The sequence below is a fragment of the Xenopus laevis genome, chromosome 2S (assembly GCF_017654675.1).
Source record: "Xenopus laevis strain J_2021 chromosome 2S, Xenopus_laevis_v10.1, whole genome shotgun sequence".
Classification (NCBI taxonomy): domain Eukaryota; kingdom Metazoa; phylum Chordata; class Amphibia; order Anura; family Pipidae; genus Xenopus; species Xenopus laevis.
The window spans coordinates 136,732,798-136,751,858 of NC_054374.1; the positions used below are offsets into that span (position 1 = coordinate 136,732,798).

At 39.9% G+C, this 19,061-nt stretch overlaps 1 protein-coding gene across 1 annotated transcript in view; it reads left to right on the top strand.

The window, feature by feature from the left end:
* The window catches only part of itga5.S (integrin subunit alpha 5 S homeolog), a 132,191-nt gene that overhangs the window by 43,355 nt on the left and 69,775 nt on the right, over positions 1–19,061 (top strand). The window lies entirely within an intron of this gene.

Consider the following 19,061-nt stretch of genomic DNA (forward strand, 5'->3'; position numbering starts at 1 on the left):
ATGCAAAAGTGTTATGTTTGCAGAGTGGGACTTGGTTGGCTAATTGATGAGGTTTTAGCAGAATAGTGTGTTGTCTGGGTTGATCAGCAGCATTACTGTGTGCAGGGTAGTGTTTTCTTTTCCCACTCTACTTGTAGACAGGTCTATCACCATGAGGGCCCAGGCAACAAGTGGGTAAATAATTAGGGCCCTTATAACGTAGCACTATTTGCCACCATGATTACTGATATCCTGCCTATAAAGCTCCTGCACTGAGCACTGTATTGATAGGATTAATTTATTTTACTTTATTAAGTGGACTTAAGTGGCTATGGGGCCTTTAATCCTCTAGTTATGCCTATAACTAGAAGAGGTAAGAAAGTGTATTAGAGTCAAAACAAACAAGGCAACTGAACTAAACTGAGCTTGAAGGTCAGTTAGTGTGACATTTGTAGAGAATGCATATATGCTCTCACATATACTTATGTAAGGTAATTTAGGGTGTGATTTGGGACAATCGCATGTTGTATTCTTCGATATATGGATAATTGGCATGTACTGCAGTATTTCTATATGATCTAAGGGGCCCTTACCAAATGTTCAACCTCAAATTTCCCTAAGGGTAAGGGCACACTGGGCGTTTCGCCCGAACGCCTTCCCTCACTCTGCAATGGCTAAAATGAAAAATCGCCAGCGTCACACGCATCGATTCGTTTTCCAAAGACGTCCGAATGAAAATTTTTGCCAGGTATGGATCTGCAGCAAAATTTTGCATTTTTGTTAAACTGATGCAAAAATAGGCATTAAACGCCCATAGACCCGATGTATTTTCCACTTCAAAAAGACACTGCAAAAAACTCCAATGTCTTTTGCATGGAAAAAAAGTCAGTGAGAAAAAAAAGTCACCTGAGAAAAAGCCGCAGTTAAAAAAAACGCCCATAGACTCAAATGTATTTTGCATGGAAAAAGTTGTTATAAAAACCCCAATTACTTCAATACATTGTGCTTAAAAAGCACTTTTTCATTTTCTAGTAAAACCATTCTGAAACTGGTGAATCTGCAAGTTTATCTGCATCAATAGGTTTTAGAAAAGTGGGAGCAACCACAATATCCTGATCCCAAAAAAGGGCATCATCAGACTGTTCAGAATGTTGTGCTTAGAACTTCAGCCTTTACTGATCATGCATGGGACTGGGTGGAGAGAGACTCACCAAGTGGAGAACACTGGTTATTACCCCACTTAGGATGCTGTCAAGTCATCTTCATTTATCTTTCTTTTTTACAAACCAGTGTTACGTTATGCCCTCTTGCTTACGGCCCTAGGCTAATGTCCAAGTAGCAGAGCTCAGCATGCAGACTACACAGGCCAATAATCCGCTCCTACACTTCCTTACGTGTTCTTGATGTGCCTGCATCCAGATACATTGTGTCGGGCTGGGTGCAGAGAGTTTGCATTTTGCCTCCGAAATCCACCATGTGTGCCTGCACCTGGACTGACACACTGCATCAAGGACACATCAAGAAGAGTCAGAACGTATTCTCAACCTGCGCTTGTCCTCAGGCTAAGATCCATTACATGTGAGTTCGAAATCGAATTTTCACTTTTTTTTATGGTCGAAAGTCTCAAATTCAAATTGTGAATTATCCAAACGCGATTCAAGTTTTAATTCAAATTTCGAGATTTATCATACTCTGGCCCTTTAAGAACTCGAATTCGACTATTCGCCACCTAAAACTTGCCAAGTTCATGTATGGGAGAAGTCAATAGGAGATGTCCAGGGACCAATTTGGACATGTTTCTAGCCTTTCTGACATTTGAGTTTTTTCAGAGAAAAAATTCGAACTGAGTTTAGTTGAATTCGATTTGAGTTTTTGAGTCGGTAAAATTTTTCCAAATTTTAGATATTCAATTTTTCTTTATAAATAACCCCCACCCATATTGTATAGTATTAGAATTTAATAGAGTTTTAAAAAACTCCCATGAATTGGAAATTCAACCTTTAATAAATGTGCCACTCGGTGTTAAAGGAGAACTAAAGCTTTACTAAAGAAGTAGCTAGAAATGTTGTACATTATGCTTTGGGCTTCTGTACCAACCCAAGGCAACCACAGCCCTTTAGCAGTAAAGATCTGTGTCTCCAAAGATGCCCCAGTAGCTCCCCATCTTCTGTTCTGCTGATTCACTGCACATGCTCCGTGCTGCTGTCACTTACTGAGCTTATGGACCCACTCACAATATACAGTACACATAGAATATAAATGTTACACTATAAGGCTGATTAGTAATTAATACAGATAATTACTACATGACAGCACAGAAACCAGTGCAATTAGAATCAGCATTTAATAATCAGCCTTGTAGCATCAGCTTATATTACAGGCAAACCTAATTTTCGATGACCCCTAAGCTTAGCTTCTCAACAGCTGCTCAGAGCCCACTGAGTATGTGAGTGTAACAGACACTTTCCAAGATGGTGACCCCCTGTGACAAGTTTGAAGTCCTGGATCATTGCTGCTACTGACAATCTGACACTTTGGGTTGGTGCAATAATGTTATTATGTAGAATATTGCACTTTTTGCCATATTCATTTTTAGGGTTTATTTCTCCTTTAAAACACAACAATAATTGCACCAGCACAACCAAAAACCATAGTATGAATGCAAAATCTTTATTTTATGAACACTATGCCTGATGTTTTATACCAAGGAACTTATCCGATTGAGGCATGGTGCTCGCTGAAAACGTTTTACGTCATTCTATCATTCCTGTTTCTGCAACATCTGGTTGTACTTGCGCCATACCGTTATTGTGGCGCATGGTTTCCTTACTACAGGTCCGGAGCTTTAGCCCCAGACCTCTTTGTTGTTATGGCTAATGACATTTTTTTCCAGCATCAAATTTCTACAGTCCTTGTTTGAATGGCTGGGTCTTATGCTCCCAGCTCTTTTGAGCTTCTGATGAGGATTAATTTGTTCAAATCTTAAACTGGTGATAGTTTGTTTGGCTTCCCCTGTTAGAGACAACTCGAGAGTTATCTGACCCAGGTACAGTTGTGAGCTGGAGAATGGCTTTTTAACTGCTGCTTTGTTACTGACTAAATTATTCTTTTTTACCATAGTCTGTTTAAAGTTATTGAAGGCTTAGACTGTTGGGGCCTTTACTATCTGTAATTTGAGTAATATTAATTAAGTGTGCACCAGGTCATGTTTCTGTGCAACAGCAATGTAAATCTGCCATTACTGTCTGAATGCTAAGTAATAGAATAACAGTGCAGAAATCTCTCCTCGTTAACTGTAAGAAGTAATGAGCACCTATACCTCAGTCTCATGGCTCTCAAGTGTAAATGACTGTTGTTTTTCATTTATATCATATTAGTGCCAAGAAAAATAATATGTCAGCCATTAGTTTAAGTGGAACCCCACATGCCATGTGGAATTTTGCTTATATGTTTAGATCTGCAGATGAAGGCAGAGTGTGGAGTTCAGGGTAAAGGTATGAACAGTATGTTTAGCTCCTGTAGTGTATTTTCTTTGGTCTAGTTTCCATGCTTAGTTATGAAATGGTCTGGGTATTGACCAAAAAAATTATTTAGGAGAAGTAATTTTTAAGATAAAGACCTTATCATTACAATAGTCCATCAATATAGTGGATTCGTAATTTAAGCTAGTCATACAGCAACAGTAACACCAAAAAAATTTAAGTGTTTTGAAGAAATGTAATATAAAGTATGGTTTCCCTGCACTGGCAGGGTCGGACTGAGGGGCCGGGGCCCACTGGGACTGCTGACCAGGGCCCCCCTCCTGTGATGCGCATGAAGGCGATCAGCGCACATACGCAAACAACACCCCCTCAACGCACACAGCATTGCGCGTCATCGAAAATACTTTTTTTTTAAAAAAAAACCAAGCATCGGGAGAGGGGGTCTGACCCAGCGGGGGCCCATGAGAGTAACCTGTGCCAACAAGTGCTATACACTAGTGCTTACATCTAACATGTAGGAGTGTGCAGTGCCCTTGTGCTGATCATCCTGGTGCAGCTCCATGGCAGAGGAGATCAATACCCTTGGGCAAACATTAAAGCTGGCCATAGATGCAAAGATCTGATCGTAGTAAAAGTCATTTTTAAGATAAAGACCTTATCATTACAATAGTCCATCAATATATTTGATTCATAATTTAAGCTAGCCATACACAGAAGCCAGCATAGAGTCCCCTTAAAGCAACAGTAACACCAAAGAAATTAAATATAAAGTATGGTTTCCCTGCATTGGGGCATTGAGGGGCCGGGGCCCATCGCGACTGCTGACCAAGGCCCCTCTCCTGTGATGCGCATGAAGGCGATCATCGCACATACGCAAACCGCACCCCCTCAGCACGCATGCGCACACATCGCTGCGCGTCATAGAAAATACTTTTTTTTTAAAAAAAAACCGAGCATCGGGAGAGGGGGTTTGACCCAGCGGGGGCCCATGAGAGTAAACTGTGCCGTTTCTCCTTTTTCAGCTTCATGGCTACACAGCCATAGATGATTAGACAATAGTTATCTTTTTAAAGCAAAACACGCAAACACATAACTTTGACCAATGCAGGACAACAGTACAATTATTTTTTTGGTGTTACTGTCCCTTTTATATACAAGCAGGTTATGCCACAGATTTATTCCAAAGGCAGTGAGCAAATCCATTCTACAGTTTCTAGTCTGTGTCAGTGGGATATCTTAAATGACTTCGAGCCATGCACCCATAACAGCTGAGCTGGACTGGAGGCCCTTATTTTGAGAAAATAAACTTACTGCCGTATGGGAACACCAACTTCAATTCAAATGTGCATTTAAAAAAACAAAAATACATTAACGCAAAACACTAACCAATGCACATGTAGCATTCCTGTAATCTTCAGAACCATCACATCAATTCTCTTTAGGATAAGGGCACATGCTAAGATTTGGGGAAATTTAGTTGCCCTGCGACAAATCGTCTTTTCTTCGGGCGACTAATCTCTCGGAAAAGCCTTCCCGCCGGCTAGAATCGAAATACCCGGCAGGATGGCACTTGCACTCGGAGCGCTTCGTTTTCTAAAGTCGCCGAAATTTCCACGTGAGGCAATTTCAGCCGACTTTGGAAAATGAAGCGCTCCGAGTGCCATCCCGCCAGCAATTTTGATTCTAGGCCCGGGAAGCCTTTTTGTGGAAGATTAGTCGCTCGAAGAAGAGGCGATTTGTTGCTGGGCAACTTTAAATCCTTTGTGCCACTGGCCATCCAAACATTTAACCCACATATCCATATTTCTACTCAAAGGCTTTTGGCCAGGGAAACTATTAAAGAAGGTTTTGTGCTGACACTTAGTCAGATATCCCATGACTTATCAGCAAGTATGTCACTATTTCTTGGAGAAGGTTGGAAAATGTGCCAACAATCTATTTCCTTTGAAGCAAAAAACATTTTTCTTCCACATTGCTGGAATGGATAAAACGGCTTTCCAATGTGCAAAAATAATAACTTTTCTGACAGCCAGTTGATGAGACACAAGGCGTACGTTCAGATAAAAACTAGGAGGGTGACTTCATCTTTTTGTTCTCAGAACAAAAATATAAAACACCTGTTTATTTCTTTAATATTCTAGAACAATGTCTAGTGTTTGTTTATGCTTTCTTGGTGTGATGAGGTGATACATAGTGACCTAGATCCCTCAGCCAAAACAGAGCATTGGTAGGTTCTTTCTGTGCAAAGCTGGTCTTTCATACCACCTTTGTAATAAGTGAATGCTTTGAAGATACATTATCCCAAAATACTTCCCTCACAACAGCTCCTGAAACACTTGATAATCTTATGGATTAGGATAAATGACTGTTTAAATCATTGTATTTCAATAATAACCAAAACCTTCTGAGATAAAATGGGTAATTTACCATTGGTAACCACAAGCGCTTAGAGTGCTAATAGGATTGAAGTTGCCCACATTAAAGTGCTATACACTAGTGCTTGCTTCTAACATGTAGGAGTATGCAGTGCTCTTGTGCTGATCATCCTGGTGCAGCTCCATGGCAGAGGAGATCAATACCCTTGGGCAAACATTAAGTACAGGGTGATTTTAGATTTCTTGCACATTGGTGCCACCTCTTTGTGCTAAGGGTCAGGGCACATGCTCCCTGAACTGCCTCCCGCCGGCTAGATGGTACTCAGAGTGCTTAATTTTCGAAGTAGCCAGAAGTTTGAAACTTCGGAAAACAAAGCAGTCCGAGTGCCATCCCGCCGGCGATTTACATTCTTGCCGGCAGGAGGCAGTTCGGGAGATTAGTCGACCTGAAGAAGAGGAGACTAATCTCCCCGAATCTGAGTGTGTGCCCTGACCCTAATAAATACACTGCATATGGATGACCATGCTGTTGCCCCTCCGTGGAGGGGCACATGGAGTCACAGCATTGGAGTGCAAAGACTTGTACTGGTTATGGGAAGCACAATCATGCTGGAATACTGTACGATCAATAGAAATTGAAATTAAAAACATCGTAATTTGCTCTCGTCCAGAATGATGAATGAACCCTAAAGAATTTAATAATTTCCATTGGTTTGCATTATAATGAAATATTGTAAAGACACCCTTTAAGTGTGACTGACTTTAGAATCTTCAGTGTGTGGATAAAGGGACTTACGGTAACTACCACAGAACACAGATTTTTCCAATTTTTGGCACTTCTGGATGGGGAGAGGGCTATCTTTTAAAACCACAGAAAAGGGGAGAGATGGGTGGCCCCAGAAAGTGATTTGTGGAATGAGTCATTTAAAAGGAAAGTTGTGGTATCCTCATGTATCTAATGCCCTTGCACTATATATTCTATTTTTTTCTTTCTCCACATTTAAAGAACAGGTTCAGAGAATTTAAAGAAAAATTTTTTTAGAATGCTGGAACAGAAGAAACCAAAGCTACTGGCAATAGGCTCTTCATATAAGTTGCAACATGCTGAGCTTTATTTGTAAAAAGGGTTTAGCTCTCCTTTAATTTAACTTTTGGTATGATGTAAGGGGGTTATTTATGAAAATCTGAATATATCTCATTATTTTCTGAGATATACTCCGACCAAATCTGCACGGGTTATCCTTATTTATCAATACATTTTCCCTAAAATTTCCTGTGCAGTGAAAAAATCATGAATAATTGACTTAAACAGTAATTTGGCAGGTTTCAGATGGCGGATAATCAAATTAAAATTAAAGGGCCAACGTATGATAAATCTCTAAATTAGAATTTTTTTAAAAAAATTTGAATAGTTTGGATAACTCCCTAGTCGAATTTGACAGTTTTGATCATAAAAAATTCTAAAAATTTGAATTTTCAATTCGACCCTTAATAAATCTGCCCCCAAGTATCTCCTTCTGAATGTCATAGTGTCACCTATTACGGAATCTCCAAAACTATTTATTGATATTTCCTCCAACCTCGTTCTCTGTACCTCAAGTTTCACTCGCAGTCACCATTCAATCAACCACAGAGGTATGCTGCCTTGGAATTATTTAGACTCCCCTCTGTCTTTTAAGGCCAGGTCACACAGAGCATTGGCTGTTCTGAAAAATAATTTGCTATGGGGCCCAGTAATATCCAGTTAAGATACTGCCTTCCTTCCAAACTTCCTAATGCTCCCTAAAGACCCACCTGGTTATGGAAAGCATATTCAGTGCATCTTTATTAATCAAAACATCAACTTATCAGGAATTACCAACTGTCTTATGTAGGGATGCACCGAATCCACTATTTTAGATTCGAATACCGAACCTAAGGCCTTTTTCAACAGGATTCGGACGAATTCTTCTGCCCGGCCTAACCGAATTTGCATATGCAAATTTAGGGGTGGGAAGGGGTAAAATGTTTTACTTCCTTGTTTTGTGACAAAAAGTCACGCAATTTTCCTCCCGCCCCTAATTTGCATATGCAAATTCGGATTCGGTTAGGCCAGGCAGAAGAATTCGTCCGAATCCTGTTGAAAAAGGCCAAATCCTGTCCTGTCCCTAGTCTCATGTCTCATATTCTTTATGTTTTAAATACCCTAAAATGTTTAGATTGTAAGCTCTTACAAGTAGGGCCCACAGATCCTATTTGTTTTTTCTTCTTGTCTGTTTAATTATTGTTCATTAGAAATTATTGTAAAAAAAACTGTGTAAATTGCTGGAATTATATAAATAAATAAAGATGATGAATATGATGAAATATTCCTGCCCTTTAAGGAACAGAACAGGGTGGCTGGAAACATTTCATTAGGAGGGACGACAGAGAGAAGTTTAGTCAGGAACAGCCAGAAGCTCCAGCATTTATCATCATGTATAATAGTTTCCATGTTTTCCAATTCAAAAATGAAAATCATTTGGACAATACTGAATCTCAGTAAAGAGGCCCATGTTTAGAGCCGAAAGTACAAGATGTGTATTGTGTGCAACATGTACAATGGTTTTTATATACACGTCACATATAAAAATCACAGTCATTGCAAATTAAAGGATGAATAGAAGCAGTCTACAAACTGGCCTTATGTTAAATAGAAAAGTGCTTATTTACAAGTCTTGTACAAAATATGGACACAGTTCACCATGTAGTTTACCAACAATGCAAAATTCTTATCCTGCATCTCACCTAATGTGTCAGGCCTGCCACAAAAGGTTTGCCTGTTTCACAAATGATTCATAAAGATAAGGAGGATAGGACAATGGGTTAAAATGTCTTGATTTCATACAGGGAAGTATGCATTTTCCTTTGCATTGCAAAATTTCCTTGTTGGTATTAAGCTGTAATCCAACTGGAACACACAGAAGGAGATATTATGACAATTTAATATAGCTTCCTTTGTGCCTAGTTTCCCTTTATAGCTGGGATTTGAACTTGCAGCTCTTAATCTGTTGTTGCATGACATCTTCTGACTGGGGTGTTGGAAGTTGTGCAAGAGACACACGTTGTATATTCTTATTCTGAGGCTAGCGACATTTCAGTCACCAGAGCATCATGAATTGGCTGCATATTGCTGTCTGCTGGGTCAGTTCCCCTGCTTTTTATATTTGGCACACACACAAAGAACAAGTAAATGATCATATATAGAAATATGTATTTCATAATATATTGAAACATATGGACTTTTTCACTTCAGTCTTTTGTTTTCATGGAATATTTCCAAGAGTTTTTCAGGCAGTTTGGAAGACATGGCGTTGGGTCAGCAGGAGTTAATCTAATTCTAGCTCTGCTCCTTAACATTAGCCTTGTTAAGGGCCCTAGGGGAACGTGCTGCTGTTATTTGGATAAACACATAACTGTTGGGTGGGTGTGTGGTTAGTGATATTCCGTTCCACAGTTCAATGCCATTATTACAGAGCAGCAAAGTAGTAAGAAGAATTCTGTGTACTGCATTTTTCTCAGAGGAGAAACTGAAACTAGAGGAAACCACTGAAGCAATTATTTATCTCTCCAGTAACAGTAACTTTTTAAATCTCATGGCTCTTGAAACTGGTTCATTGAAACATTCAGGCCTGCTGAGAATAAAGACTGCATTTTGGTTAGTCCTAAAGTGGTGTAAGTAAAGAAAACCAATGAAAATTTGCCCTCCTGACAACTTGTATGAATGATCAAGTTGAAAACTGTCATCTTAGAAAATTCCATTGGATAAGAACTCTGCCAGCAAATTGATGACGTTCCAATCTGATCATTGGTTCACAGGGCCACAATCTGGGGGGGCATTGGGGGGATTTCGGGTTCTATGGGGGGCCTAGGCGTGTTGCAGAAGAAGTGGTAAAAAAGAATGAATAAGACCGCTCTGAAAGAAGAAGTCTACCGCAGAGAAGAAAGGAGAAGCTGCGACAGAAAAGAATGAAGAAAACCACTACAGAGAAGAACACAGAAGCCGTGATAGAAAAGAACAAATAAGCTGCAAAGGAAAATAATGAAGAAGACAACTCCAGAGAAGAATGAAGAAGGTGAGACAGGCCACCTATCTTCATGCAATGGAAATAAACACTCCAGAAAAGAATGAAAAGAATGAAGAAGCTACAACGAAAAAGAAAGAAAACGAAAAAGAAAGAAGAACGCTCGCTGAGGAGGATGAAGACCACCTACCGAAATTTAACAGGATGAGTTCCACTGAACACCAATGTTGTTTTTTTAATCCCCTGGTCACCAATGTTTTTAAATTGTGTGTGCGGGGGGGCTGCCCACCAATGTATTTTTTTTTTTACTTGTACGGGGGGGGGGGCTTGGCCACCAATGTTATTTTGAATGTGTAAAGGCCCTGGACACCAATGTTTTTTTGAATGTGTAGGGAGGGACCCTGGCCACCAGTGTTTTTTTAACTTGGGGGGCCCTGGCCACCATTATATTTTTAACTTGGGGGGAGGGCTCTGGCCACCAATGTTTTTTTTTAACTTGTACGGGGGGCTGTGCCCAAATGAACAGGTCATATAGTGTATGCCTTCATTAGGGCTACTCCACATTCCAGTTTTTTAATGTGATAATGCCATTTGTGATATTAGCTCATATGTATATGTGGTGCTTAAAAGCTAAGTACAATAGGCTCATTCAGGGTTATTAACTATTACAGAAAGATCTTTAATTACAGAGACGTGAGTCCTGACTCCTACTTGGCTCTCGCAATAATCCTGGGGTGTCTAAAATCTGCTTAAAACAATACTGACACGTTCCTATAAAAATCATAGGAATGTGTTAGTATCAAGTAAATGCTGCACAAGGAACAGTTCCCCGCAAAGCCGGCACCAGCCCCCGCAAACCTGCATTCACCCGACCCTCCGACACTGCTAAATGATCTTCTGAACTGTTTCAGTGACGATGGGCTGGGGGCGGCGTGATCCCTCTATATGTTGTTTTTGAATGAAAACAGGAATTTAGCCTATGAAAGGTTCGCTCTGCCCCCAGCCCAGCATCGCTGAAGCAACCTGGAAGATCTGTTAGTGGTGTCAGCCAATCTGCTGCACACAGCTTCGCGAGGCTAGGGTGGTTTTGTGGGGGGCTTTGCGTGGAACTACTGTATTTCTTGTGCAGCATTTACTTGATACTGACACATTCCTATGATTTTTATAGCAGCGTGTCAGTATCACTTTAATATAATTCAAAGAGCAGCTATCCACTGGAGCAGAGGTTATTTCACATTTTGGGTTCTTATATAAATAATACCATACTATAGCCCAGCTGCAAGTCTGACAAAAGTTATACTTCCCCCAAGTCCCTTGATTAGATAATGCAGCCAGTTTTGTGGTTAGGATCAGTATTAGTCCTTGGGCAATGCATGGAACCAACTCTAATAGCATTACATGGATAGTGTTCACTAGTGCAGAGGTTTTCTTATACACATTTGAACTTTCGACATTACACGTATGCTTCATCTGACTGACTTGGTTCATGCAATCTTTCATGTGTGATTGTTGTATGATGTTTGATAATATCAAACATTTATAAAACCATCTTAAGAATATAGTTATATTAATACAGGAAAAGCATGGCGCCAGAACTACTACCTAATTCATTAATACTAATAATAAAAAAAATGTTCCTTTCTGCTGGAGTCCTATTGTGTGTTCCTTCTAAGTGAAGCCTCTTATTCTTAAAGGGATACTGTCATGGGAAAACATGTTTTTTTCAAAACGCATCAATTAATAGTGCTACTCCAGCAGACTTCTGCACTGCAATCCAATTCTCAAAACAGCAAACAGATTTTTTTATATTCAATTTTGAAATCTGACATCGGGCTAGACATATTGTCGGTTTCCCAGCTGCCCCAGTCATGTGACTTGTGCCTGCACTTTAGGATGGAACTACTTTCTGGCAGGCTGTTATTTCTCCTACTTAATGTAACTGAATCAGTCTCAGTTTGACTAGGCTTTTACTATTGAGTGTTGGTTTTAGATCTACCAGGGTGCTGTTATCTTGTGTTAATGCCCACCTTGAGGTGGGCAATATCGGGCAGATCCGATCGTGGGCCCTAGGGCCCAACGATCGGATCCTAGCATTCGGCAAACGGGCGGTCAGATCGCGGGACCACATCAACGAAGAGATGCGGCCGCGATCCGACGGGATTTTTAAACCCATCCGATCGAGATCTGGCCGACTTTCGGCCAGATCTCGATCGGGGAAGCCCGTCGGGGGCCCCCATACACGGGCCAATAAGCTGCCGACACAGTCTGTCGGCAGCTTTTATCGGCCCGTGTATGGCCACCCTTAGGGAGGTTACCTTCCCATTGTTCTGTTGTTAGGCTGCTGGGGGGGGGGGAGGTGCTATCACTCCACCATGCAGTACAGCTGTAAAGAGTGACTAAAGTTTATCAGAGCATTAGTCACATGCCTGGGGGCAGCTAGGAAACTGACATGTCTAGCCCCATGTCAGATTTCAAAATTGATATAAAAAAATCTGTTTGCTCTTTTGAAAAATGGATTTCAGTGCAGAATTCTGCTCGAGCATTACTATTTTTTTTTTTTATAAATATTTTATTACATTTTTCAAACAGAAGACAGAAAAAAAGAAAAATAAATTACAGGAAAAAAAAGTGGCATTCACAATATTTCCTATACATAACAGCCCCTAAAAAAAAACAAAAAAAAAAAACCCCCTTTGGCAACCAGGGTTTTTGTATTGTGATTTACAACCTTTGCCTTTTTAGCAGTGGCCCTAATTATTCAGTTCTCATAATTCCAGTATACTTCTCTAGATACGTAGTACTAAGTTGAGTGTTGCATCTTTTTCGTATATTAACCATGGAAGCCAAGTTTTTTCATATGTTTCCATATCATTTAATAACATATGATCCAGTTTCTCATTGGCTGCTATCTGAATTATTCTCGTTTTGAGAGATGCTATAGGTATATCTGTCTTTTTCCAATTACTGGAAACATTTATCCTAGCTGCCATAAGTATATGTTGACATAATCTGTATGTTATTTTAGACATCTTTTTTGGTCTCATTCCTAACAGCATAACAAAAGGATGCTTAATAAATCTAGAACCTATCACTTTTGATAACAGGTTGACTACCTTATCCCAATATTTAGATACAACCTTGCATTCCCACCATATGTGTGCCATGGTTCCCCTTTCAGTACACCCCCGGAAACATCTCGGATCACATGAGGGATAAATTCTATGCAATCTAGCTGGAACCAAGTACGCTCTATGTAACAATTTTACCGATGTCTCCATGACAGCCACACAGTTACTCCCCTTGTTCGCTATCAAGTTGCAATTTGACCACTGTTGAGTTGAAAGTTGGTCACTGAAATCTTTTTCCCACTCAAGCATATAGGGGAGCTTCTTGTTGTTCGGGGCCAATCGATTTAGTTTTTTATATACCAGGCTAAGTATCCCGGGAGCCAGTGGTGTTTGTTTACACACTGCTTCAAAACTAGACAAAGTAAGTGATCCCCTTTCAGTTAATGCAATCTGCTTTTTTACATAATGTAATACTTGTGAGGCTCTGAATAGTTCTTGCGGAGGAAGTTGATAAGTGTCGACAAGCTGTTTAATAGAGAGACATTTTCCTCTTCTAATTAGAGAATCTAGCGTAGTGATTCCCTTATTAATCCACCACCCAAACTGTTGCTGTGAAAGTCCTGGAATAAATTCTCTATTGTTTAAAAAAAGATCTGAGCAGTGGGGGGGATGATATAGGATCGTTCTTTTTTGCAAGCATTCGCCAAAGATCTAGCATATCCACTGTAATAGGGGAGACCTCATTGAAATTTTGGGATGGTATTTTTGCTAACCATAATACTTGCTGCAAGCTATATGGGTACAATAGATTATTTTCTATTTGGACCCATATAGGAGCCGATGATCCTGCATGTACTAAAGTCCATTGTGCCAATCTGGCCGCCTGGTAATATCTTATAACATTTGGAACCGAAAGGCCTCCATTTTTTTATGTAGATACAAAATATTTCTCGAAATTCGTGGGCGTTTATTCTGCCATATGAAATTGTTTATGTGAGATTGGAATTTCTTCAAGTCTGCTATAAGGAGCTTAATCGGCAAAGTGCGAAATAGATAAACAATTTTTGGTATTATCACCATTTTAACACAATGTATCCTCCCTATCCAAGATATATGATGTTTACCCCATTGCAACAAATTTTGTATTAATGATTTAAACATCATAGGAAAATTGGCTTTATATAGTTCAGAGAGCTTAGTTGTAAGATTAACTCCCAAATAGCGTAGATATGTACTTTGTGTTTTAAATCCAAAATTCAATTCTATTAATTTTATTGTGTGGCTAGGAATATTACACGGAAGCATTTCAGATTTATCCTGATTGATCTTTAGCCCTGACATCTTTTCAAATCTTGTAGTCAAGTTTAATAGATTGGGCAATGATGTTAAGGGGTTTGTTAAGTGTACCAACAAATCGTCAGCAAACAAAGACAGTTTATATTCATTCCCCTTTATCATAATGCCCTTAATATCTACATTACTTCTAATGGCTGGAGCATTACTATTAACTGATGCATGTTGAAAAAAACATGTTTTCCCATGACAGTATCCCTTTAAACTGACTTCTTGTATTAACCCTAAGCGATGTGCTAAAGTAAGCCTGTGAAGCCAATAGTAACATAGTAATTAAGGTTGAAAAAAGACACACGTCCATCAAGTTCAACCTTTTAGTATCTTTAATTTACTTTATATGTCTTTGTATACTACTAAATATCAACGAATCATATGTATTTCACTTCAGACATTGTCTGTGTCTGATAATTAATTGGGTGGTGTGACATGGGCTATCAGCTGGTCTGGAACTACACTGGGATACATTTCCAAGTAGAGATCGCTCTGGGTGCTCTTGACAGTGTCATGTCCTGCCATTGTTAAAGCATATCCTAATCCTGCATTAAAATGGATGGTATGTTCATGCGGGAAAAGGACAGTTTGGTTCTCCCTGAGAGCACTGCGGCAGTCAAAATGCTACATGTGCCTTATGCCTTACATTTCTTTTTTTAAACTATGAAATTTGTGGCTGTGATTTAGTTGTAACATACTGCAACTAATGACCAACTACATAGAAGCCTCTATATCCTCCTGGAATTTGTGGACCTTTTAAGAAAATGGCATTATGCAATTGGATGATATAGCTCAGATTTGTAGGTACCGGTATGGGATCTGTTATTCGGAAACCCGTTATCCAGAAAGCTCTGAATTACGGAAAGGCCATCTGCCATAGACTCCATTTTATCTATATTATCCAAATTCCATGACCTTCAGCCTCGTGTTTTGATATGGTCATGAAACTCCTCGGCAACTTATAATATCCTTATATTTTACAAGAGGGGGTACTTTATTCACTATATAATAGTTGGCCTAGAGAGATAAATGAATGGGTATAAAGCAATGGAGCACTATGAGCTGATCAGTTCTGCAAGTGCAGTTATGAGGGAATAGGTTGCACCATTGCTAGTTCCCAGAGACAAGAGTAATGGTGACAGATTGTTCCATGAATTTAGCAGTAAGTAGCTGTCAGTTAGTAAGGTGACAGATCAGTGGGAGTGGAAGTGTTTAAAGGACAAAGTATGGAGATTGTTGAAGATGATGTCCAGAAACATAAGGACAGATAAGGGTTGAAATTAACTGGGATCCAAAAAGGTTCCTTTTTCCAAATCACCAGGCGTGTTCAGATATTGATTAGGCTAAGAAGAAACTATTGTTTCCATAATAAAATATTAGGCAATGTGTGTGACCAGCTTCCTTGTCACATGAAGTACTATTCCTTCTCCAACAGCTGAACCATGCATTATTACTACAAGCTGCAAAAAACTCAATCAATATAAAACTCTACAATCTGTTAAGTCAGTAACAGCTACACTGGCAGGCATTTCACTATCTTGCTGTGCTGAAACTTCAAAAGAAAGACTCCAGTCTAGCCGCTATGATGCCCATAGAATGATTTACTTTCATTGTGATTAACAATGACAGAGGAAACCCTCCTAGGCCAGTTTAAAATATGTACTTTTATAAAGGCTAAGGCACTTGTTAAACGTGCATGCAGAAGTAAATAGGAGTATTAAAAGAATAACATGGGACGATAATGTTAAAAACTTTAAAGTTTTGCAAGAATAATATACAGTAGGTTGAGTAAGTGGGTTTAGCAAAGGGGTATTAGTTCATTGTTTATTTTGTGTGATGCAACATAGATTAGCATCAGAGATTAGCAACTGTGGTATGGACGTTCCCGCCAGACAAGGTCACTATCTGACACATCGGCTTCTTTTTATCTTTTGCAAGAGGAAAGGCCAAATTCTCAACAATCCTGGTTACACATCATTCTGACGTCAGCGTGGTAAATGTTGATTTATTATTTTCCACATGGAGAAAGTGGCAGGGCAACGGGCGCAATCATGCTTCCATCACAAGAACAATGGCTTATTCTGTGCAGAACACTAGAGGATGAAACCAAGTTTTTGTTCAGGATACAGTAACATTCTTTGTGAGCTGGAGGATAGGGAGCTCCTTGTAAAAGCATCCAATATGTGCGTATTTTATAGTGAGAGAGAACCAGGTCAAGAGCAAATAACAGGGTCATGCCACAGTGATTGGATTCATACACTGTGGCGCAGTCAAGCTAATTTTTTGGTACTGTTTAAAGAGGGAGTTTTCCTGAAAGGGCGCTTTCGGTATGATAGATCAACAGCATTCGTTTGAATGTCATATTGCTTCCTAGTTGCTAGAGTTTACCTTCACTAGCAACAGGGCAGTTGTTTGGAAAAAAATGAAGAGTGTCACATTAGAGAGAGAATGTAAGAGTAGCTGGTAGTCCAGTGGTGCGGCAGGGACACCAGCCGTGCTCCTTGCGGGGACGCCTGCAGCAGCCGCCATCTCCTCCGATCTTATGTAAGTGCATCTTTTTATTCTCTGCTCCGCTGTGTGACATCATCGATCATAGCACGAAATTCATATATTTAAAGGAAACTTGACCTACCACTCATTGACCAAGTAGGTCTCTCTCCATAGTTCCTGGGTGTGGTTTCTTGTTGCCTGACCTAGCATGTCCCTGATCATTCCTAGTCTGCTGCCTGTCCTGATCTCTGCCTGTTTATTGACTTCTCTTTTGGATCCTGTTACTGTACTGTGCTACTCTTGGTTGTGTCCTCGACCTGACTCCTGATTTTGTACTGCACTGCCTGATTGATACAGACCCAGCCTGACCTTTGACTATGCTTCCTATTCCCTGCCATCCTACGTTCAATTGCCTTCTCTGCCCAGAACTCTCCATTTGGTCCTGTCACTATAAAACCTGGCAGCATCTGAGTAGAATAGGGCTCCTCCCAAAGTGAAAGGTGATGGTTACAGGCAGAAGTGTGAGCTGTGACCAGGACCTTGGTGTTAATTCTGGGTTTTGGGATACCCTACATTACAGAGAAGTGTTAAAAATAAGAATAACAGACGTAAAAGCTTATTTACATTTATAATGTTTAGTGTTTGGTAATGGAAGCAGAATTCAGCCCTTCAAAACAGCATTTCCAAAAGTGTTTGTGACTTTATTTCCTTGCAGAATAAGGTGCAAGGGAGCCCTGTATGTGTCAAGGTGAGCCAATGCCCCTTCCCAGCTTCAATTTTCATAGAAAATAAAATACCAGACAAGTAGATATATTCTTTTGGGGTAATCCCATGACATATCAAAGACATGGCTAGCAGGGCTGCGACCAGGTGGGAAGAGGGAGGTTGTGAAAATCATGAATTGCATACTGTAAAAAGGGTGTGGTTTTGCTGAAAATGGGGTTATGTCCTACGTGGATTTGGGAATGGTCATACATGATTATTTTTTATTTTTGTAATCATTTGGCACCATACTACTTAGCTGACAAGGCCCTCCATCCATAGGGCCTGGTTGGGGCTCTTGCGCAAACAAGGTAATGACAACTTCTCTGGACAACTGCAATGACACCACTGCATCTTGCTCCAAATTTATGAATGGGGCAACACAACACATCATGCATAAGTTGTAGCATGTATTTCAAATGCTGTCGTATTCTTTGATAGAATGTTGAACTGTGGGTAAAACACACGTTTATCAAATGAACCCCCAAAGCCTCACAGAGCAACAATTTCTTGGCAGAGGCAGTTTAGGTACCTATGGCTTAAGCTGGCCATAGACGCAAAGATCCGATCGTACGAATCAACGTACGATCGGACTTTCCCATCTCCCGACCCTCCACTAACCATTCAGATCAAAGTCTTTACCATTCCGATCAATTAAGAACAGATCACCCAATGTTCTTCCCCTATCAGCAATCGTACGATACTTATGTCTGACAACACTAGTGACAATCTCCCTCTGAAAATCATACGATCGGCAATACACGCAGAGATATTATTGGCAGGCGACAGAAATTTTCTAACCTGTCCGATCGACCAAACGACCGATCTCCAACGGACGAAAAATGTCGGGACTCTCCACACACGGTCCGAAAATCGTATGAATCCACGATTCGTATGATCGGATCTTTGCGTCTATGGCCAGCTTTAGGGTGAAAAGTTTGTAACTGCCACCCCCCCCCCAATTACCATCCAACAAATGCAGCCCTGCATTAAAGGCATTGTTCACCTTTATCTTTTACGATTATGTAGAGTGCGGGTGTCCAAATGGTAGATCAGGATTTATCATTAGACCTTTAGCTGGTGTTCAGTAGATCTCAAGGCAGCTTGTCGAAATCACCCTCCTGTTTCATGCTTTTCATTCAGATATTTATTACATTAAGGTTACATAAGAAACAGTTGTTTGTTTAATATAGCAATATACATTTTCTCAATATTTAAGTAATATTTATCATGGAACAGAATATTAACAATGCTTTTATGGATGTAGATAATAATGGGACAACATCACTAAAAGTAGATCTGGCATTAGTAAAGTATGAGTACTCCTGATGATATTCTGAGACAAATTGCAATTGGTTTTCATTTTTTATTATACATGTGTTTTTTTTATTCAGAAGCTTTCCAATTTGCAAGTTCAGCAATTTGGTTACTAGGATCCAAATTACCCTAGCAACCATGCACTGATTTGAATATGAGACTGGGAAATGAATAGGAGAGGGTATAAACTGAAATATTAGT